Source organism: Helianthus annuus, chromosome 4 (assembly GCF_002127325.2).
Source record: "Helianthus annuus cultivar XRQ/B chromosome 4, HanXRQr2.0-SUNRISE, whole genome shotgun sequence".
NCBI lineage: Eukaryota > Viridiplantae > Streptophyta > Magnoliopsida > Asterales > Asteraceae > Helianthus > Helianthus annuus.
Window position 1 is genome coordinate 66,239,570 of NC_035436.2, and position 23,308 is coordinate 66,262,877.

At 40.9% G+C, this 23,308-nt stretch overlaps 1 non-coding gene across 1 annotated transcript; it reads left to right on the plus strand.

Annotated features, from left to right (window-relative positions):
* Positions 1–7,511: 7,511 nt before the first annotated feature.
* On the plus strand, positions 7,512–7,618 carry LOC118491885. The gene has a single exon (XR_004892330.1). It is a non-coding gene; the product is annotated as a small nucleolar RNA R71 (small nucleolar RNA).
* Positions 7,619–23,308: the final 15,690 nt, after the last annotated feature.

Here is a 23,308-nt window from a genome sequence, read left to right on the forward strand (position 1 = left end):
TGTTCGAGACAATGTGATAACGTGCTAAACAACAGAACCTCGGCATGGCTCAAATGACCCGATCGGATAGGAACCACCCTAGTCCGACCAGTTAACTGTCCGAGATGGTGTTTCATGTTTAACCCAAAATCGGTAGTCTCTTTGACAGAATTCAGATCCTGAACCAACACATCAACAAGAAGGAGTAGAAGATCAGAACAAGCTCCGATTCTATCGGTTTTGAGTGCATTGAGTGTAAAAGAGTTGAAAGAAAGTTAGAAAACCATCTTACACTCCTTTTCACAATGAATATGTTCAAATCTATGCAAGATCTTTATTTATTCATGTGGAAATCGTTCAGATCTAAGTTGTTCTTGGTGGATTGAAGCCAAAACAAGAAGTTCATAGGAACCCCATGATGACATCATCCTAGAACACCTTAAATCTAGTGATTTCACGGTTAAAAGTTTAGATTCAAAAGATAGAAAGGTGAAGGAGTGTGTGTAGATCATAGAAGTACAAGATTTAGGTTGAAAACTTACAAAGATCGCGAGAAATCGAGAGAAAGAAGCTTGAGAGCGGCAAGGTCGAGTGAGAGGAGATGTCACATCAAATGATGTGACAGTTGGGGTATTTATAGGGTTTCCCAAAAAGGAAAGTGTGAAGGATCGGGTGGGTCACCGATCGGGTGGCTGTCCGATCGGGTGGCAATCCGATCGGATGGCAATCTGGTCAGATGGCCAGCCGATCGAGTTGTCACTCGATCGAGTGGCTCCGACGATTTGAGTTTCGGCGTTTCGTTTCGTGCGTTGAGTTTGCGATGCGTTGAGCGGTGCGATAGAATTATTCATTAATCCCAACTACTATATCTAACATACAATCATCCTAATTCACTTGCGTTTAGCATCTGCGATTTGATTGCGATCGCGTTTCGATTAATCACCACAACATCAACATAAATAAACATGCACAAGTAACACATAAAAGGGCACACACATGTAAAACAATATCCATAACGCATAAATTCGGGTTGCGAATGCGATTGCGATGCGATAAGCGATAAAACATGCGATAAACAGCGATTAAACCTCGATTAATAACAAGTACTCCACATAATACAACTAATGCGATAAAATAAGTAGATTATCTTCAAGTCAAAGAAGTCAAAACGGTAATTGAGCAAGGAGTGACAGATCGCAATTAGCAATCTTTTCTTCCTTTATCTTCAATCTTGACTTTGACTTTGACTTTCGAAACAAGGGGTGTTACAGCCTCCCCAACTTAAGGGAATTTCGTCCCGAAATTAGGCCTTAGCTGTAACAAACAACTGCGGGTACTTCACCTTCATGTCGCTTTCGAGTTCCCAAGTGAACTCTGCGCCTCGTTTTCCTTCCCATCTAACCTTCACAATGGGAATGCGCGAGCGTCTGAGCTGCTTGGTGTGACGGTCCATGATCTCGACGGGCTTCTCCATGAAGTGTAGTGTTTCGTTCACTTGAAGATCTTTCAGAGGTACGTACAAATCATGCTCAGCCAGGCACTTTCTGAGGTTAGACACATGGAAAGTCGGGTGGACGTTGCTAAGTTCCTCCGGTAGTTCGAGTCTGTAGGCCACCTTTCCGATCCTTTCCAGAATCTTAAAAGGTCCAACATATCGAGGCGCGAGCTTTCCTTTTTTGTCGAATCTGACCACCCCCTTCCAAGGGGATACCGTTAGGAGTACATGGTCGCCAACGTCAAATTCAAGGGGCTAGCATCGTCTATCGGCGTAACTTTTCTGACGACTCCGAGCTTTCAGCAGATTGTCTCGAATTTGGAGGATTTTGTCAGTCGTTTCTTATAGTAGCTCAGGACCGGTTATTTGCGAATCTCCGATCTCATGCCACACAATTGGCGATCGACATTTTCTTCCATATAAAGCCTCAAACGGTGCCATTTGAATGCTGGAATGATAACTGTTATTGTATGAGAATTCGACTAAGGGCAAGTATGCGTCCCAATTACCAACGAAATCTATGACACACGAACGGAGCATGTCTTCAAGGGTACGGATCGTTCTCTCAGTCTGACCATCGGTTTGGGGATGAAAAGTGGTACTCAGATTAAGCGTAGTACCGAGAGCAGATTGAAACGATTCCCATAGACGCGAGGTAAACCGACCATCGCGGTCAGAGATGATGTCGCGAGGCGTCCCATGTCGACTAATGATCTCATTGGTGTAGATTTGGGCTAATTCTTCTACCTTGTAGTCTTCTCGTATCGGCAGAAAATGAGCAGATTTGGTCAAGCTGTCAACGACTACCCAAATGCTGTCGTGACCTGATGGCGTGCGCGGAAGTTTCGTTATGAAGTCCATGGCAATACTCTCCCATTTCCACATAGGGATTTCGGGTTGGACGAGCAAGCCAGAGGGTCTTTGATGCTCGGCCTTGACTTTCGAGCAAGTGATGTGCGTTAGGTGTAATATAATTTAGATGTATATTTTAAGCCCTTTTTACACTTTTAGCCAAGTTTTAAATTAATAAAACACAATATTCACTAACACTAAACACACATATGGGCAAGTGCACCCATCGTGGACGTAGTATAGTGTTGGTAAGATACCGAGGTCGTCCAAGGACACAAGAGCTTTTAATACTGGTTTATCCTCAACGTCTAACCAAATCAAAATGTTAGAAAAGATTTTTAAACTAAGAAAATAAAAACTAACTAAATGCTGAAAATTAAAATTAAAATAAAAACAGATAGACAAGATGAATCACTTGGATCCGACTCGTGTATTAGTATAACCTTTGATTATTTTCGCACTTTTGCACTTGTTTAAGAGATTATCTTAGTTATTGTAGTAGGCCCCTCTTTTGAAGGCGACGTTACCCTCAACCCAGTAGTTTGAGTCAGCAAGGATACAATCCTAAAGGGTCGGATTATTGGAAGATAATGAATTAAGTTATTAATGCAAATTATGGTAGGCCCCTCTTTTGGAGGTGATGTTACCCTCGACTAAGTAGTCTGAGTCAGCGGGGATACAGTCCTAAATAGCCGGGTTATACTATTAATAGTAGTTAACTTATGAGGGGGTCAAAGAGTTTGGATCCCCGCCATCCAATACCTATGGGTATTGAAGGAGATCCTACTAAATTTGACCCAGGCCCCTTACAGGACCTCTAAACGCTGGACAAGGGCAAGACCCTTACCAAACCGTTCCCTTAACCCCCGACCAGGTAGCCAACATACCTCCATATAGACCGTGGAGATATGAATGGTGAAAATCTTTTATTTTATATAGACAGTAAAATAATGCCAAGACACCACGGACAAACGATAAGGAAGAATCACCTTCAACATAAGCAACTAGTTATTAAAGTCATTAATACAAAACCAAATAAAAAGTGCAAAAGATTAAAAATAAAAAGTATTATACTAAACACTTGTCTTCACCAAGTGATGTAAGAGACTTAGGCAAACATGGCCTTGATTGTCAAGAACTCTTACGATCAATCTTGGATCCCGAGACGACTCACACACTCTATGATGGACAATGGATGATGGTGGTGGATGATGGTGTTGTGATGGTGGTGGGTGGTGGATGAAGTGTGAGAGAGGTGGTGTGCCAAGGGATGAGTTGTAATGAAACCAAGCACTCCTATTTATAGGCTGAACAGAAGGCTGGGCACGGCCCCGTGTCCACTGGGCACGGCCCCGTGCCTGTCTGACATTCTCTCTCTTCATTAATTGTAATTCGCAATTACAATTAATGCGCATGCAGTACTTTCGCCATGCCCCCGTGTTCACTGGGCACGACCCCGTGCTGGGCAATAGAAGCTTCTACTGGTTTGTCTTTTCTGCTGCTTCTTGGGCACGGCCCCGTGCTGGCTGAGCACAGGGCGTGTTCAGTCCTCTGCCTTCTCTATTTTGCTTGGGAGGATGCTGTCGAGGGGTCGGGCAATCCACTTATGTTCCTTTTCTTGTATTTATGTTAGATTTAGCTGTCTTTTTGCTTCTTTTGTTAATTTGAGCTCATTTAATCCTGAAAATACAAAAGGAAGACAAAAACACTCTTTTTCCAACATTAGTACTTAAAAGGGGTTAGTTTTATGCCTCATTTAATGTAATTTATATGTTGCATTTTACACAAATCAAATACCCCCACACTTGAATCTTTGCTTGTCCTCAAGCAAAACTCTTTAATATGTGGCTTTCACTCCCAAATGGAATGGGTAGAAGAGAAGGTTTTGGCTTGTCATAGAGTATCGGGAATCCAAGATCTTTACTGGGTTTTATTTTTATTTATTTACAATCCTATTCGTTATGATTTATTTAGAACGTTTCATAAGAGGAATTACTTATTTGGGCATAGCATGCCTTTTTAAAATTCCATTTATATACAAGTTCACATACCTCACTGGAGAAATCACTCACACTCGGCCGAAGGTGTATTTTTTTTAGTGAATCACTCGAGAGCGGCATGGAATTTATTCCTACCATAGGCTTGCCAAGCAATCAATCCTCCTCCTTTTTAAATTTTTACCTTTGTAAATATCAAGAGGACTTTTTGGGTAAAGGCTTAAAGGTGGGTAGTTTGGTTAGTGGTTAGTAGAAAAGGGCGAAAAGCGTAAAAAGCGTCGGTTTTCGTAAAACATTTGTTTTAGTGACATTTTATTTTTTATATGAAGTGTTTCTTCAAACAAGCTTTTGTTTTAAGAGCTTTGTTTGTTTATTTCTAACTTCATTTTTTTTCAGTCACACAAAAACCGAGCTTGTTACTAAAATAAAGGGTAAAAATAAAAAGGGTTTTTGGTGGGTAAAAGGGGTTTTAGGGTAAAGAAATGAAAGGTTTAGGCTCAAAGGGGTTAACTAGGGGGAGTTTTTGGGTAGGTGAAAGGAAAAATAAAAAATAATGGTTTTGAAAGAAAAAGGGTTAGTCCTAATGCCTCCATCATTTACTTACTTGGGTTTAAGTTGGTAAGGACCGGGAATGAATCGTCGTGGCAAGTTCTAGAGTCGTAAGAACCAAGCGGCTATTCACACAAGAAACGAAAAATGAGCATTTAGCATAAAGATGTATATTTGTATGCTCAATGAAGGCTCAAAACTCACTTTTTGTGGGAATGGGTTTTTCTATGTGATCAAGTATATATAATCGAATTTTAACTAAGCTTGTCATGCCGTTTTTTAATTTTCTTATGTTGGTTCTTTTTATCACGACGCTATTGGTTGTAAATTTGTAAAAATATAACCTTGTTAGTCTTAGAATTCCCAACTTAAACTTTAGACAAGTGAAAAAAAATTGAAAGTTTTTGAAAAAAATTTGGGGTGATTAGCGGTTCCAATAGAGTTTTGTGTAAGGCTTGTTATTAGGACTTGCAAAATTCAAGGTTTTAGCATCCCCCCACACTTAAATTACACATTGTCCTCAATGTGTCCCAAAAATAAATTTTTAGGTTGATTAGATGTGTAACATGGTGTTAAAAGCAAAAATTTATGTTACTGGCAGTCTGGACACGGCCCCGTGGGGACCGGGCACGGCCCCGTGTTCAGGTGCCAGTAACGATAATTAAAGAAAAGAAACAGAAGCCTGGACACGGGGGCGTGTCTGGTGAACACGGCCCGTGTCCAGTTACCTGAACTGGGAATTTTTCTGCAGGGTGTTCAGCACGGGGTCGTGTGGGCTGGGCACGGCCCGTGCTGAACCTTCTGTAATGGAGAAATTGTTGTCGGGTGGCCTTGTTCTTGTGCATGGGGCCATGTTTCTCGTTTCTGTTATCATCCTTTACCACCATGAGTGTGTTTTATTTCTGCAAATTAAAACTAAAAGATTAAACTAAACTAAGGATAGTTCCGCAGAATGCCTCCGTGGTGCGCCACGTTTATAAGGGTCCTTGGCTAGACCCAAGGTGAGGTTATATATTTTCTGAGTGGGATGTTTTGCATCCCATGTTGCACCGTCGGAGAGCAGCATCCAAACTCGAATCAATAACCTTCATGTAGTTGACCGGGTCATCGTCCTCTATTTTCTTCCAAACCCCGAACTTTACTTCCTCATCCCCGTACCTTAAGGTGAGCGTTCCGTCATTCATGTCTACCACTGCCTGTGCGGTGGCGAGAAATGGTCTCCCTAGTATGAGGGGGACTTCGGTGTCTTCTTCCATATCAAGTATGACAAAGTCGGCCGGGTAGACAAATTTGTTTACCTTGACTAGGAGATTTTCGATGACACATTGCGGGAATTTGACGGATCGATCAGCAAGTTGTATGCTCATTTTTGTAGGACTTGTTGTTCCTAGGCCGAGTCTTTTGAACATTGATGAGGACATGAGGTTAATACTAGCCCCAAGGTCGGCTAGTGCATTACGAACGGGGGAGTCCCCGATCGAGCAAGGAATCGTGAAGCTTCCGGGATCGATTTTCTTTTGGGGGAGTTTGTTGAGTACGAGGGCAGAGCATTCTTCGCCTAAGTTAACTAATTGCAACGTTTCAATTTTCCTTTTATGAGTGAGGAAGTCCCTCATGAACTTAGAATATTTAGGCATTTGGGTTAGGACATCAATAAAAGGAATGTTGACCTGCAATTATTTTAGTAGACTTTCGAATTTTGCGAATTGCTCATTGGTCTTTTGACGAATTAACCTACCGGGGTACGGAACTCGAGGAGCCTTGGTAGGCTCTGGTGATGGAGGGGAATCCTTCTCTTGTAGAGGCGGTGGTATAGTCTCCTCTGTCGGCGGTGGCACTTCCGTAACCCCCACGGTGCGGCTTCGTAATGTGATGAGATGAACTTGCGCTTTTGGGTTTGTTTCGGTATTGCTTGGTAATGCGCCTTGTGGTCTCTCGGAAAAATTTTGGGCTAGTTGACTTAATTGTATTTCTATGTTTTGAATACTAGCTTGTTGATTTCTAAAATTTGATTCTAATAGTAGAAACCTTTCCGAGTTTTTCTTTTCAGTGTCGGAGATGAGGCGAGATATAGAATCTTCAAGCCTCTCTCGTCCACCTTGTTGTTGAGGGAAATTTTGTGACTCATTTCTTGGTTGTTGAAAGTTTTTTATTGGTTTTGTTGGTTACTACTATTGCCGGGTTCTCTCCAACCAAGGTTAGGGTGATTTCGCCATCCTTGGTTGTAGGTACCCGTTGGAGGACCCGACGGCCTAGGTCTATTATCAATGTAGCTTACCGACTCTTGTTGATCGTCTGTTTCTTTCATACAACTCCAATTTTCATGTGGCCCACCACACCCTTCACAAGCCATAACCGAGACTGTTTTTGTCATTTCCAATTTTTTTATTTTCGAAGAAAGGGCCTCGATTTGGGCTTGTAAAGACGTGCTTTCATCAACCTTATGGGCGCCCGGGGCAATAGATTTATTGCCTCGGGGGGTGTGCCACTGAAAATTGGTTTGAGCAATTTCCTCAATTTGGTTATATATTTCATGCGGGCGGCGATTACCTAAAAGTCCCCCTAAGCTAGAGTCAAGTGTCTGCCTTGTGTGTGGCAACAACCCATTATAGAAAGTGGATACTTGTTGCCATATCGCAAGGCCGTGATGTGGACACTTTCGCAATAGCTCCTTGAACCTTTCCCAAGTTTCATATAAGGATTCCCCGTCCTCTTGTGAATATGTATTAATTTCAGTCATTAATTTAGCCGTTTTAGCGGGAGGGAAATACTTATATAAAAATTTTTGGGCTAGTTCATCCCAGGTGTTTACCGATCCAGCTGGGAGGGCGTTAAGCCAAGCTTTTGCTCGGTCTTTTAGTGAAAAAGGAAACATTCGGAGGCGGATGGCGTCATTTGATGCTCCATTGATCCGAAAAGTATCACATATTTCTAAGAAATTAGTAATATGTAGATGGGGATCCTCGTCCGCAAGCCCATGGAAGGTTGCAGAGTTTTGGAGCATTTGTATCAAATGCGGCCGAAGTTCGAAGTTATTGGCTTCAACATTCGGTGCATTGATAGCGGCGCCGAGGTTACCTACGGTGGGTCGTAGATAATCCATGAGGGTACGTTGGTCCGCCATTAGAAGTGGATTTCCCGAAACCTTCTCTTGGTTTTTGGCTTTTAGTCTTTTTCTGAGAAAGCGTTCGGGTTCTTCTAGAGGTTCTTTTATGTCCTTATTAGAACTGGAGCTCATACACTACGTAGGGGTGGCGTCTGGTTCCAAGTCCTGCAATAAAAACAAAAAAGAATGCTGGTCAGAAGGTTCACCACGGCCCCGTGCTCAGTGAACACGGCCCGTGGTCGGAGTTACAGTGATTGTTTTCCAGATCCCAGTTACTGGAGAGTAGGACACGGCCCCATGTTGCACCGACACGGCCCCATGGTCAGCCTTCTATAACTTGGAAAACTAAAAACTGCCAGTAACAACGCTGGGCACGGCCCGTGTCCGACCAGGCACGGCCCGTGCTGAGCTCTGCAGAAGCTGTAAAACTAAGAAAATCTAAAAAATTAAAAAGAAAATAGAAAATATGATTAGGCAGTTGATTCCTAACTTTCTTAAAATCCTTATGTCCCCGGCAACGGCGCCAAAAACTTGATGTGCGTTAGGTGTAATATAATTTAGATGTATATTTTAAGCCCTTTTTACACTTTTAGCCAAGTTTTAAATTTATAAAACACGATATTCACTAACACTAAACACACATATGGGCAAGTACACCCATCGTGGACGTAGTATAGTGTTGGTAAGATACCGAGGTCGTCCAAGGACACAAGATCTTTTAATACCGGTTTATCCTCAACGTCTAACCAAATCAAAATGTTAGAAAAGATTTTTAAACTAAGAAATTAAAAACTAACTAAATGCTGAAAATTAAAATAAAAATAAAAACAGATAGACAAGATGAATCACTTGGATCCGACTCGTGTATTAGTATAACCTTTGATTATTTTCGCACTTTTGCACTTGTTTAAGAGATTATCTTAGTTATTGTAGTAGGCCCCTCTTTTGAAGGCGACGTTACCCTCAACCCAATAGTTTGAGTCAGCAAAGATACAATCCTAAAGGGTCAGATTATTGGAAGATAATGAATTAAGTTATTAATGCAAATTATGGTAGGCCCCTCTTTTGGAGGTGACGTTACCCTCGACTAAGTAGTCTGAGTCAGCAGGGATACAGTCCTAAATAGCCGGGTTATAGTATTAATAGTAGTTAACTTATGAGGGGGTCAAAGAGTTTGGATCCCCGCCATCCAATACCTATGGGTATTGAAGGAGATCCTACTAAATTTGACCCAGGTCCCTTGCAGGACCTCTAAACGCTGAACAAGTGCAAGACCCTTACCAAACCGTTCCCTTAACCCCCGACCAGGTAGCCAACATACCTCCATATAGACCGTGGAGATATGAATGGTGAAAATCTTTTATTTTATATAGACAGTAAAATAATGCCAAGACACCACGGACAAACGATAAGGAAGAATCACCTTCAACGTAAGCAACTAGTTATTAAAGTCATTAATACAAAACCAAATAAAAAGTGCAAAAGATTAAAAATAAAAAGTATTATACTAAACACTTTTCTTCACCAAGTGATGTAAGAGACTTAGGCAAACATGGCCTTGATTGTCAAGAACTCTTACGATCAATCTTGGATCCCGAGACGACTCACACACTCTATGATGGACAATGGATGATGGTGGTGGATGATGGTGTTGTGATGGTGGTGGGTGGTGGATGAAGTGTGAGAGAGGTGGTATGCCAAGGGATGAGTTGCAATGAAACCAAGCACTCCTATTTATAGGCTGAACAGAAGGCTGGGCACGGCCCCGTGTCCGCTGGGCACGGCCCCGTGCCTGTCTGACATTCTCTCTCTTCATTAATTGTAATTCGCAATTACAGTTAATGCGCCTGCAGTACTTTCGCCACGCCCCCGTGTTCACTGGGCACGGCCCCATGGTGGCAATAGAAGCTTCTACTGGTTTGTCTTTTCTGCTGCTTCTTGGGCACGGCCCCGTGCTGGCTGAGCACGGGGCGTGTTCAGTCTTCTGCCTTCTCTATTTTGCTTGGGAGGATGCTGTCGAGGGGTCGGGCAATCCACTTATGTTCCTTTTCTTGTATTTATGTTAGATTTAGCTGTCTTTTTGCTTTTTTGTTAATTTGAGCTCATTTAATCCTGAAAATACAAAAGGAAGACAAAAATACTCTTTTTCCAACATTAGTACTTAAAAAGGGTTAGTTTTATGCCTCATTTGATGTAATTTATATGTTGCATTTTACACACATCATTAAAATGTGTGTACTTAAGCTTTCTTAAAATCCTTGTGTAATTTATATGTTACGTTAGGTGTAACATAATTTAGATGTATATTTTAAGCCCTTTTTACACTTTTAGCCAAGTTTTAAATTTATAAAACACGATATTCAATAACACTAAACACACAGATGGGCAAGTGCACCCATCGTGGACGTAGTATAGTGTTGGTAAGATACCGAGGTCGTCCAAGGACACAAGAGCTTTTAATACCGGTTTATCCTCAACGTCTAACCAAATCAAAATTTTAGAAAATAAAAACTAACTAAATGCTGAAATTAAAATAAAAATAAAAACAGATAGACAAGATGAATCACTTGGATCCGACTCGTGTATTAATATAACCTTTGATTATTTTCGCACTTTTGCACTTGTTTAAGAGATTATCTTAGTTATTGTAGTAGGCCCCTCTTTTGAAGGCGACGTTACCCTCAACCCAATAGTTTGAGTTAGCAAGGATACAATCCTAAAGGGTCGGATTATTGGAAGATAATGAATTAAGTTATTAATGCAAATTATGGTAGGCCCCTCTTTTGGAGGTGACATTACCCTCGACTAAGTAGTCTGAGTCAGCAGTGATACAGTCCTAAATAGCCGGGTTATAGCATTAATAGTAGTTAACTTATGAGGGGGTCAAAGAGTTTGGATCCCCGCCATCCAATACCTAGGGGTATTGAAGGAGATCCTACTAAATTTGACCCAGGTCCCTTGCAAGACCTCTAAACGCTGAACAAGGGCAAGACCCTTACCAAACCATTCCCTTAACCCCCGACCAGGTAGCCAACATACCTCCATATAGACCGTGGAGATATGAATGGTGAAAATCTTTTATTTTATATAGACAGTAAAATAATGCCAAGACACCACGGACAAACGATAAGGAAGAATCACCTTCAACATAAGCAACTAGTTATTAAAGTCATTAATACAAAACCAAATAAAAAGTGCAAAAGATTAAAAATAAAAAGTATTATACTAAACACTTGTCTTCACCAAGTGATGTAAGAGACTTAGGCAAACATGGCCTTGATTGTCAAGAACTCTTACGATCAATCTTGGATCCCGAGACGACTCACACACTCTATGATGGACAATGGATGATGGTGGTGGATGATGGTGTTGTGATGGTGGTGGGTGGTGGATGAAGTGTGAGAGAGGTGGTGTGCCAAGGGATGAGTTGCAATGAAACCAAGCACTCCTACTTATAGGCTGAACAGAAGGCTGGGCACGGCCCCGTGTTCGCTTGGCACGGCCCCGTGCCTGTCTGACATTCTCTCTCTTCATTAATTGTAATTCGCAATTACAATTAATGCGCCTGCAGTACTTTCGCCACGCCCCGGTGTTCACTGGGCACGGCCCCATGGTGGGCAATAGAAGCTTCTACTAGTTTGTCGTTTCTGCTGCTTCTTGGGCACGGCCCCGTGCTGGCTGAGCACGGGGCGTGTTCAGTCCTCTGCCTTCTCTATTTTGCTTGGGAGGATGCTGTCGAGGGGTCGGGCAATCCACTTATGTTCCTTTTCTTGTATTTATGTTAGATTTAGCTGTCTTTTTGCTTCTTTTGTTAATTTGAGCTCATTTAATCCTGAAAATACAAAAGGAAGACAAAAACACTCTTTTTCCAACATTAGTACTTAAAAAGGGTTAGTTTTATGCCTCATTTGATGTAATTTATATGTTGCATTTTACACACATCAAATACCCTCACACTTGAATCTTTGCTTATCCTCAAGCAAAACTCTTTAATATGTGGCTTTCACTCCCAAATGGAATGGGTAGAAGAGAAGGTTTTGGCTTGTCATAGAGTGTCGGGAATCCAAGATCTTTATTGGGTTTTATTTTTATTTATTTACAATCCTATTCGTTATGATTTTTTTAGAACGTTTCATAAGAGGAATTACTTATTTGGGCATAGCCAACCTTTTTTAAAATTCCATTTATATACAAGTTCAGATACCTCACGGGAGAAATCACTCACACTCGGCCGAAGGTGTATTTTTTTAGTGAATCACTCGAGAGTGGCATGGAACTTATTCCTACCATAGGCTTGCCAAGCAATCAATCCTCCTCCTTTTTAACTTTTTACCTTTGTAAATATCAAGAGGACTTTTTGGGTAAAGGCTTGGGCTAAAGGTGGGTAGTTTGGTTAGTGGTTAGTAGAAAAAAGGGCGAAAATCGTAAAAAGCGTCGGTTTTCGTAAAACATTTTGTTTTAGTGACTTTTTATTCTTAATGAAGTATTTCTTCAACCAAGCTTTTGGTTTTATGAGCTTTGTTTGTTTATTTCTATCTTCATACATATATATTTTTTTTTCAGTAACACGAAAACCGAGCTTGTTACTAAAATAAAGGGTAAAAATAAAAAGGGTTTTTGGTGGGTAAAAATGGGTTTTAGGGTAAAGAAATGAAAGGTTTAGGCTCAAAGGGGTTAACTAGGGGGAGTTTTTGGGTAGGTGAAAGGAAAAATAAAAAATAATGGTTTTGAAAGAAAAAGGGTTAGTCCTAATGCCTCCATCATTTACTTACTTGGGTTTAAGTTGGTAAGGACCGGGAATGAATCGTCGTGGCAAGTTCTAGAGTCGTAAGAACCAAGCGGCTATTCACACAAGAAACGAAAAATGAGCATTTAGCGTAAAGATGTATATTTGTATGCTCAATAAAGGCTCAAAACTCACTTTTTGTGGGAATGAGTTTTTCTATGTGATCAAGTATATATAATCGAATTTTAACTAAGCTTGTCATGCCATTTTATAATTTTCTTATATTGGTTCTTTTTATCACGACGCTATCGGTTGTAAATTTGTAAAAATATAACCTTGTTAGTCTTAGAATTCCCAACTTAAACTTTAGACAAGTAAAAAAAAAAATTGAAAATTTTTGAAAAAGATTTGGGGTGATTAGCGGTTCCAATAGAGTTTTGTGTAAGGCTTATTATTAGGACTTGCAAAATTCAAGGTTTTAGCATCCCCCCACACTTAAATTACGCATTGTCCTCAATGTGTCCCAAAAATAAATTTTTAGGTTGATTAGATGTGTAATCATGGTGTTAAAAGCAAAAATTTATGTTACTGGCAGTATGGGCACAGCCCCGTGTCCGTTGGACACGACCCCGTGGTGAACTGCCAGTAATGAAAACTTACAGAAGATGGACACGGGGGCGTGTTGGCTAGGCACGGCCCCGTGTCTGGCAAAAATCTGCAGAAAAGTAACCAAACCGCAGGTCTGGGAGGTGAGCACGGGGGCGTGTCGGCTGGACACGTCCCCGTGTGGACAGTCTGTAAGCCTGAAAAATAGGTTCCTTCCTCCGGTTTTTTCCATCCTAGCTTTATGAGTGCTAATGCTTAGCACTCTAAGCCTTGCTTTGTACCTGTTTCATCACTACATACCACACCAAGTAATACCAACATCCTACATTACCATCGTTAATTGTTCAAAGCATAAAGTAAAAGAAAATAAAAGCAGAAAATAAAAGTAGTTAAGGAAAATAAATTTTTCAACACTTGGCACGCAGGCCACAAACTGTTTTGATAGATAAAGGGACTTTAACCTGTGGGCTCGCCATCAACCCGCTCCTGCTCCTTCAATCCCCTAGTCCATGTCCTCATCGCTGTCATCACCTCCATCCCCATGACCCGCCATATACTCCCGGATGCTGCCGATATCGTCTTGTATATCGTTGATGTTTCGTTCGATAGCTCCGCCCCGGTGGTATGTATTGTTGGCAGGGTTGTAGGCGTTCGTGGTGCACATGAGGTTTTCCTGCAAAAGATCATGTAAACTTTGGAAGTTAGGAAAACCGCCTCCTTGTGAGGAGGTGGTGCGTGAAGAACTAGGGCCTCCTGCAGGTTCCATGCATGGCCTTGCATCCTTTGGAAGCTCATTGACCCGTCTTCCGCCTCATAAAGTAAGTTCATGGCTCGGCAGATGTGATAGTCAACTCGTCCCGACCATGGGCTTCTTTCAAAGGACCTAGGGATGCGCGTGAAATGCTTGAAGAGGCGATACACCCACCCTCCAAAGAAGATAGGTGTTGGAGCACGAGCAAGGCGGTTCAAATGCATGTTTCGCAACAGGAGATAGGGAACATCAAGAGGCCTTCGGTTGTGGATGCAGTGAAGGACTACCAAATCTTTCAACCCTACAACGCCACTACTGTCGTGACGTTGGCTAAGAGAGTAGGTGAGGAGCCTGTGAATGTAGCGATAGAGTGGATCCCTCAGCTTAGTACTCTTGGTGCTGCTAGGGTTGTAGATTCCTTCACCGATTTGGGCCCATGCAGCTTGACATTCATTTTTCGTCCAAATCTCGTAATCCCCCGGTATTTTCCTCATTCCCCGATTCTACTTCAGCGTACAATCCCACTATTGCTCCGAACTGTGCCATAGAGATCGAGTACCTCGTTCCACCACATCGAAATGCTACCCCTTCATTGTCGAACGGGTCACACCTTGAAGTGAAGGTAAAAGTACTATAGAACTCTATGGTGCATTGATGCACCGACTGAAGCCGAGTGGTCAATGCAACCCTTAGTGGTCCCGTAACGATGTTGTTGAATCGGTCCAGCTGGTTTACCAAAGTTAACAGGTCCGTGCATGCTCGTCTGGGGTACTCCTCGGGCCTTGTTTGAAGTAACTCGTATCTTGCCCTAGCATCGAGCTCACTCGCATTGAACCTTGTGAACTTTGCCATCTGAAAGAATACACCAAAAGTTAGCGCGAAACAGTGAGATTTTGAAAAGAAACTGCAAACAGTGGGCTGGACACGGCCCCGTGTTCAGCGGGCACGACCCCGTGTCCAGGCGTCTGTTACTCAAAATCTTCATTTTTCGTCCCGGTCCTGAAAATCTGAAACTTTTTAGCCAAGTAGGAGCGGTTTCCCCCGAAAATGAAACCCCAAGTGCCGTTTTTTCCAAAACAACCCGTTTACCCTTTCAATTTTATCTTTTTCGGTTGAAAAACAAGGGCTTGAGGTTTTAGTGAGAAATCGGGCAAATCTATCAACAATACAAGTGTATTTACTTCCCATTACACTAATCTAAACTAATACTAACAGATTATATCAAAAATTTGAAGTTCGATCCGGATGAACTTGAAGAACCCTAGATTTTTCCCCAAATTTTTGATGTTTAACCACATGCAAGTAACGAATCTAACTACTAATGATGATAGAATCATACCTTGATGTTGTTAAACGTGGAGGTAACGTCAGAAATCTGCGGAAAATCGCCTTGAACAAGAGCGTTTTCGGCAAAACGGGGCGTGTGGAATGAGGTAACTGTTATGAAATGAGGGTTTTATCCCGACAGTTGCGTCAACACGGCCCCGTGTCCAGCGGACACGGCCTCGTGCCGAGCAAATTTTTTTTGTGCTCGTGTGAGTGCCCATTTTTTCCGAAGACATGGTTAGAAGACTTACCGGTTTCGATGTATACTCACTTGTTCGTAACATACCGGGTATGATGTGGATGCTTTTCATTCGTTAACCGTTTGAAGTGAGATCTCTTCCTCTTCATCCTCAATGGATCCTCGGTAGAGTTTCAGCCGTTGGCCATTGACTTTAAATGGAATCCCATTTCGAGCTTTAATTTCTACTGCACCGTGAGGAAAAACATGGGTGATGGAAAAAGGTCCTGACCACCTAGATTTTAGTTTACCAGGAAATAATCGAAGTCGTGAATTAAACAACAGAACTTGGTCTCCTACTCGAAATTCATTAGGCTTAATATATTTGTCGTGTAAATTTTTCATTCTTTCCTTATAAATTTCGGAGTTAGAGTATGCATAATTCCTTAATTCGTCTAATTCATTCATTTGACAGAATCAATTTTTACCTGCAGTTTCTAAGTCTAAGTTTACGCTTTTTATTGCCCAGTAGGCCCTGTCGGCTATTTCTACTGGCAAGTGATAACTTTTTCCATAGACGAGCTTATATGGGGTTGTACCTATAGTGGTTTTATAAGCAGTTCGAAAAGCCCATAAAGCATCATCTAATTTATCAGCCCATTCCTTTTTATTTAAACCTACGGTTTTTTCAAGTATTCGTTTTAAACCTCGGTTAGTCACTTCGGCTTGTCCATTTGTTTGAGGGTGATACGCTGTCGAGACCCGGTGATAGACCCCATACCTTGTTAAGATTTTTTCGAGTTGATGGTTGCAAAAATGGGTACCCCTATCACTTATCAAAGCTTTTGGTGTTCCAAAACGAGAGAATAATTTTTTCAGAAATTTTACCACTACTCTTCCATCGTTTGTTGGAAGAGCTTCGGCCTCTGCCCATTTAGACAAGTAATCAACCGCCTAAGTATATATTTGTTTCCTTTTGACGATGGGAAAGGTCCCATGAAATCGAGCCCCCACACATCAAAGATTTCACAAACGAGAATGCCATTCTGAGGCATTTCGTTCTTGGAAGAAATATTACCTGATCTTTGGCAAGCATCACATGTCTTTACAAGATCTTGGGCATCCTTGTAAATGGTTGGCCAATAAAATCCTGAATCAAATACCTTTCGTGCGGTACTAGCGGCACCATGATGTCCTCCGTACGGACCTTCATAACAGTGGCGGAGAATTCTTCGTGCTTAAACTACCATGGACACACCTTCGGATGAGTTGGTCGGCACACATCTTGAAAAGATAAGGGTCTTCCCAAAAGTAATGCTTTACATCAGCAAAGAATTTCTTTCTTTGATGATGCGGCCAACCTTTGGTGACTATACCGCTAGCTAAATAATTAGCATAGTCGGCATACCATGGTTCTTGTCTGCTCTCCACCATTTCCAAGGACTCTATGGGAAATTTTTCGTTGATCTGTTCGTCCCTGGTTGCCTCCAAAGCTGGGTCTTCTAGGCGTGAAAGATGATCTGCAGCAGTGTTTTCTGCTCCTCTTTTATCTTTGATTTCAATGTCGAATTCTTGGAGGAGTAAAATCCATCTGATCAAACGGGGTTTTGCGTCTTGTTTCTTGAAGAGGTATCGGATAGCTGCATGATCTGTATAGACTACAGTTTTAGAAAGAACAAGGTAAGAACGGAATTTATCAAAAGCAAATACCACAGCTAGTAACTCTTTTTCAGTAGTTGTGTAATTTTCTTGTGCATCGTTAAGTGTTTTACTAGCATAATAAATTGGGTGGAAATGCTTTTCTTTTCTTTGTCCCAAGACCGCTCCAACAGCAAAGTCACTTGCAATACACATGATTTCGAAAGGAAGTTTCCAATCAGGGGCTATCATGATAGGTGCATTGACTAGCATTTCCTTGAGGGTTAGAAATGCGTGATTGCATTCCTTGTCAAAGATGAAAGGTGCATCTTTTTCAAGTAATTTTGTTAGAGGTCTTGAAATTTTCGAAAAGTCTTTGATAAACCTTCTATAAAATCCGGCATGCCCTAGGAAACTTCTGATTGCTCTAACGGAGGATGGTGGAGGTAATCGAGAAATAGTTTCTATTTTTGCTCGATCAACTTCCATTCCTTCGCTTGAGATTTTGTGACCGATTACTATTCCCTCTGTTACCATGAAATGACACTTTTCCCAGTTAAGGGCGAGGTTAGTTTCCTCACATCGGGATAGCATTCGATCAAGGTTATCGAGGCATTGGTCATACGAGTCTCCAAAGATAGAAAAGTCGTCCATGAAGACTTCCATTGTCTTTTCTATCATGTCATGGAAAATGGCCACCATACAACGTTGGAATGTTGCAGGTGCATTACATAGACCGAATGGCATGCGTCGATGGGCGAAAGTTCCGTAGGGGCATGTGAAAGTTGTCTTTTCTTGGTCTTCAGGTGCTATCGGGATTTGAAAGTAACCTTAAAAACCATCCAAGAAACAGTAAAATTTATGACCGGATAGTCTTTCTAACATTTGATCAATGAAAGGCAAAGGAAAGTGGTCTTTCCTTGTTGCTTCATTTAATCGTCTATAGTCTATACAAACTCTCCATCCTGTGACGATTCTTGTCGGTATTAATTCATTTTTTTCATTAGTTATTACCGTCATGCCTCCTTTCTTTGGGACTACTTGGACGGGACTTACCCATGGACTATCGGAGATAGGATAGATTAGTCCGGAAGCTTCTATTGCCTACCACGGGGCCGTGCCCAGTGAACACGGGGGCGTGGCGAAAGTACTGCAGGCGCATTAATTGTAATTGCGAATTACAATTAATGAAGAGAGAGAATGTCAGACAGGCACGGGGCCGTGCCCAGCCTTCTGTTCAGCCTATAAATAGGAGTGCTTGGTTTCATTGCAACTCATCCCTTGGCACACCACCTCTCTCACACTTCATCCACCACCCACCACCATCACAACACCATCATCCACCACCATCATCCATTGTCCATCATAGAGTGTGTGAGTCGTCTCGGGATCCAAGATTGATCGTAAGAGTTCTTGACAATCAAGGCCATGTTTGCCTAAGTCTCTTACATCACTTGGTGAAGACAAGTGTTTAGTATAATACTTTTTATTTTTAATCTTTTGCACTTTTTATTTGGTTTTGTATTAATGACTTTAATAACTAGTTGCTTATGTTGAAGGTGATTCTTCCTTATCGTTTGTCCGTGGTGTCTTGGCATTATTTTACTGTCTATATAAAATAAAAGATTTTCACCATTCATATCTCCACGGTCTATACGGAGGTATGTTGGCTACCTGGTCGGGGGTTAAGGGAACGGTTTGGTAAGGGTCTTGCCCTTGTTCAGCGTTTAGAGGTCCTGCAAGGGACCTGGGTCAAATTTAGTAGGATCTCCTTCAATACCCATAGGTATTGGATGGCGGGGATCCAAACTCTTTGGCCCCCTCATAAGTTAACTACTATTAATACTATAACCCGGCTATTTAGGACTGTATCCCTGCTGACTCAAACTACTTAGTCGAGGGTAACGTCACCTCCAAAAGAGGGGCCTACCATAATTTGCATTAATAACTTAATTCATTATCTTCCAATAATCCGACCCTTTAGGATTGTATCCTTGCTGACTCAAACTACTGGGTTGAGGGTAACGTCGCCTTCAAAAGAGGGGCCTACTACAATAACTAAGATAATCTCTTAAACAAGTGCAAAAGTGCGAAAATAATCAAAGGTTATACTAATACACGAGTCGGATCCAAGTGATTCATCTTGTCTATCTGTTTTTATTTTTATTTTAATTTTCAGCATTTAGTTAGTTTTTATTTTCTTAGTTTAAAAATCTTTTCTAACATTTTGATTTTGTTAGACGTTGAGGATAAACCGGTATTAAAAGCTCTTGTGTCCTTGGACGACCTCGGTATCTTACCAACACTATACTACGTCCACGATGGGTGCACATGCCCATATGTGTGTTTAGTGTTAGTGAATATCGTGTTTTATAAATTTAAAACTTGGCTAAAAGTGTAAAAATGGCTTAAAATATACATCTAAATTATATTACACCTTACGCACATCAAGTCTTCGGCGCCGTTGCCGGGGGACAAAAACTAACCCGATATAAATTTATATTACATCTAAAAGTCAGGCACTTCGAAACATATAGTGCGATATCTTTCTTCATGCCCGGCCACCAGTACTTGTAGCGAAGGTCCTCGTACATTTTGTCGGCACCGGGATGAATAGAATATCGAGACTTATGGGCTTCGTCCATCAGAATCTGTCGTAAATCGGTCCACTTAGAGATCCAAATTCGGTCCAGATAATTGTCACACCCCGACCACGATAAAACAACAAAACGTGGCGGAAACATCGGGGAGTGTTGTAGCAGAATCATTGTTTCAAAACACACGGAAATTTGAAGTTTCGTTTTATTAAACATTAAACATTTACATCGTCTTGAAATCTAACAAACAAGTTAAACATAGTCAATCATTGTTATTAAGTCACTAAGGCCTCATCCCGTCCTATGTGAGTATGCATCCTATCAATCAACATCATTCAACAATATCTGAAACATATGTGAAAACAAAGTCAGCAAAGAAATGCTGGCGAGTATATAGGTTTTATGAGAGTGTCGGATTCATGGCTAGTTTATATGTTAAAGTACCTCGTTAGACTCCAAGAGTCAAAATACATACCTTGTTTTGAAAAGTGTATTACAACATAAATAACCAACTCAAATCAAATTGGTTATAGTTTGTTATAAAATCTCGTAGCCATGATTCTTAACCCAAAACATTTAGTTAAATCAATTTTGTAAAAATCTCGTAAAACTCGTTAACAAAACTCGTATGGTTTATATCATTTCAAAAACCTCGTTGTGTGACATCGTTTTAAAATCGTTTCCCCCAGTGAACTAAATAATGAATCAAAATGTAATATGATAAGAGCATTTACATATAAGATGTACCAGCGGCGTATCTACCATGCATTTATCATGCTACACCTGTCCCATTATCTAATCACATCCCAAAACCAATCGTTTAACCAAATCGTTTATCTCGTTTAAGTCGTTTCAAATCGTGTAACTTATCCCAAAATCGTTTAACTCGTTTTAATAGTGAAACTACTTTTGGTCATCTCGTTAACAACATTCAAACCTTCGTGACTCGATTACCTCGCCTTTCGCATTAATAAACCACCAAAGGGTAAATTAACAATCACAAATTCGGTCGCTACCCACCTAACCCACACATAACAATGGGTGCAGTGTGATAACGGGATTTGTCAGATCCTATGGTACCATAACCTAATACTGGTCGGTTTGGCCAAAATTAATGAATGTTATTCGTTATGTAATTACAACCAACAAGTTTGTTCACTTTATCAAAATCGTTATTAATTTAATATAAACCATTTCAATCGTTTTCAAAAATCATCGTTAAAACTTTGAAATCATTTAATACATATGGATCACCCCAAAACAGTTTGAAAACAGTAAAATAGGGGAACTATGTACTCGCCTGAGAATGCTTAGCGGTCTTTGAACAACAACCAAGCAAAGCTAGAGGAAGCACGGAATCAATCGGCAACCTAATAACTATATAAATAAACCGGACCTAAGTCGGAGGATCGGATAGGATGAGGTCTTGTAAACCAAATGAGTTATTGGAACTCATATGACATGGATTAACAATGCCTACATACTAAATTGAAACCTAACCTAAGTGCTTTCGACCCGTTACGACCCATTAAGGTAGCTTACGCTACTTTAACGCGTCGTGCGCGCAAACGCGCGTTCGAGACGTCTAACTAGTCCTATGACAAGTATTATATGCCTAAACATGTTTAAATAAGTTGCATAAATTCAGTTTATGTGACAAAAGTTAGGTTACATATGCTTAGAGTCCAATTATGCATGAAAAGGGCATTTTGGTAATTTACCTAAGGCATATAATCTACCTATCATACAACTACTTAAACTCGGTGACCATAAGGTATAACCTCGGAAGGTTATTCCCTATGCAACTATGGTCACTGGACATGCTTGGTCGGATCCTAAAGATCGACCAAACGGGTCGAGTTCGAAAGTCTAAGCGGTGGTTTAGACCGCTTGACTTACGACTCTAAACAAGCACTAAACTAAAAGTGACGAGCTAAGCATGTTAAAACATGCTTAACTAAGTTAGAAAACAGGTTTTGACATCAAAACAAAGTGTTTTGATACCAAGAGTAGTTTGGTTGCAAAATATGCTTAAATGCGCATTTTGACCGAAACTACGACTCGTCACTACGCCTAGTCGACGTGGTAATCAGTGGGTATAGTCACTAAGGACTATAACCAACGTGATTACGCTCACGTTGTGAAGTTCAAACGAACTTCTCGTTGACCATCTCGTGGTCAAAGCTGAAAGTCAAACTATATTTGACTTCCAAACTAGGAAAACAATAAAAATAATGAAAGAATGCTCACAATGGGTCGTTGCTATCTTTTCTACAAGAAAACCAAGTTCCCACTGAGATTAGAAAGCTCCAAACACTTGAGGGAGCCTTCCAAATCAGATGGTAGAGAGGAGAAGAATGAATGAGCAAAGAATGAGGAGGTGAGCATGGCTATATATAGTTTTTCGCAAACCGTTAGGATCGTTTCTTGGAGAGGAGGGTATGATCCAAGCCATACAAGTGTCAAGGACTGATTGGGGGACTTGTTCCCCACACAAACCAGCCCCTAGCTTTGAAAACCACTGATCAAAACCGTCAAAAACGAGCTAAATGACCAAATTCAATGTTTCTGTCTGATAGGATCACGCGCCCCGCATAAGAATAAGGCTTGGGTTTACGCGGGCCGCCTGGCCAACTTTGGCATATTGACAATTTCAGTCCCTGCAGCTTAGAAACTTGTATTTTGGCTCATTTTTGACACGTTTAAGCCCCGTTAATCTCATTTCAAGGCTCTAAAATGAAGTTAAAGTATTGGGAACTCAAAACATGCTCAAAACTATCTCGGATGTCGGTTCGTTTGGTCGTACGGTTGCGTTGTTCGGTTAATTACGACGGAAGTCGTAACGAACGCAAAAACGATCCAAATTAAGTGACGAATGGAATTTTATCATGCCAATCACTAAAATATAATATTTTAATCATTACATAAATTTTTGGATCTTCGGATATATTCAGAACGTAAGATAGGCGCGAAAATGCAAACTTGTGCACTTTTTGACGCCTTTAGTCCCTGAATGACCAATAAGTTTATTTTTGCACACCAAACACCTCAAAGCCTATTTCTAAGCTATGTAAAGGATATTTAGGGCATGTTTAACTTATGATAAATTTCCGGAATGTTCATTACAGTACGAATCGGCATACTTTCGCAGTTTGTCGAAATTAGTCCCTATAAGCAAATAAACTTGATTTCGACACACCAAACCTTCCAAAACTTATTTCTAAGTTATGTAAAGGTTATTTAAGGTATGTTAAGCCTATGTCACTATTCCGGAGTGTTTGTCGCGCTAAACTGATTACGTTTACGCATCAGTTCGCGTATAACTTTCCAGAAAGCGATTTAGAGCTTGAAATCGAACGAGAATTGATATGTGCAAATGATACACATATTTATACAAATCCCAAGTATGAAATACAATATTTCATTGATTTGGTATTTGTTTTTTGATGGCCGTGGAGGCACAGATGTCACAGTCTCCCCTACTTCAGGAAATTTCGTCCCGAAATTT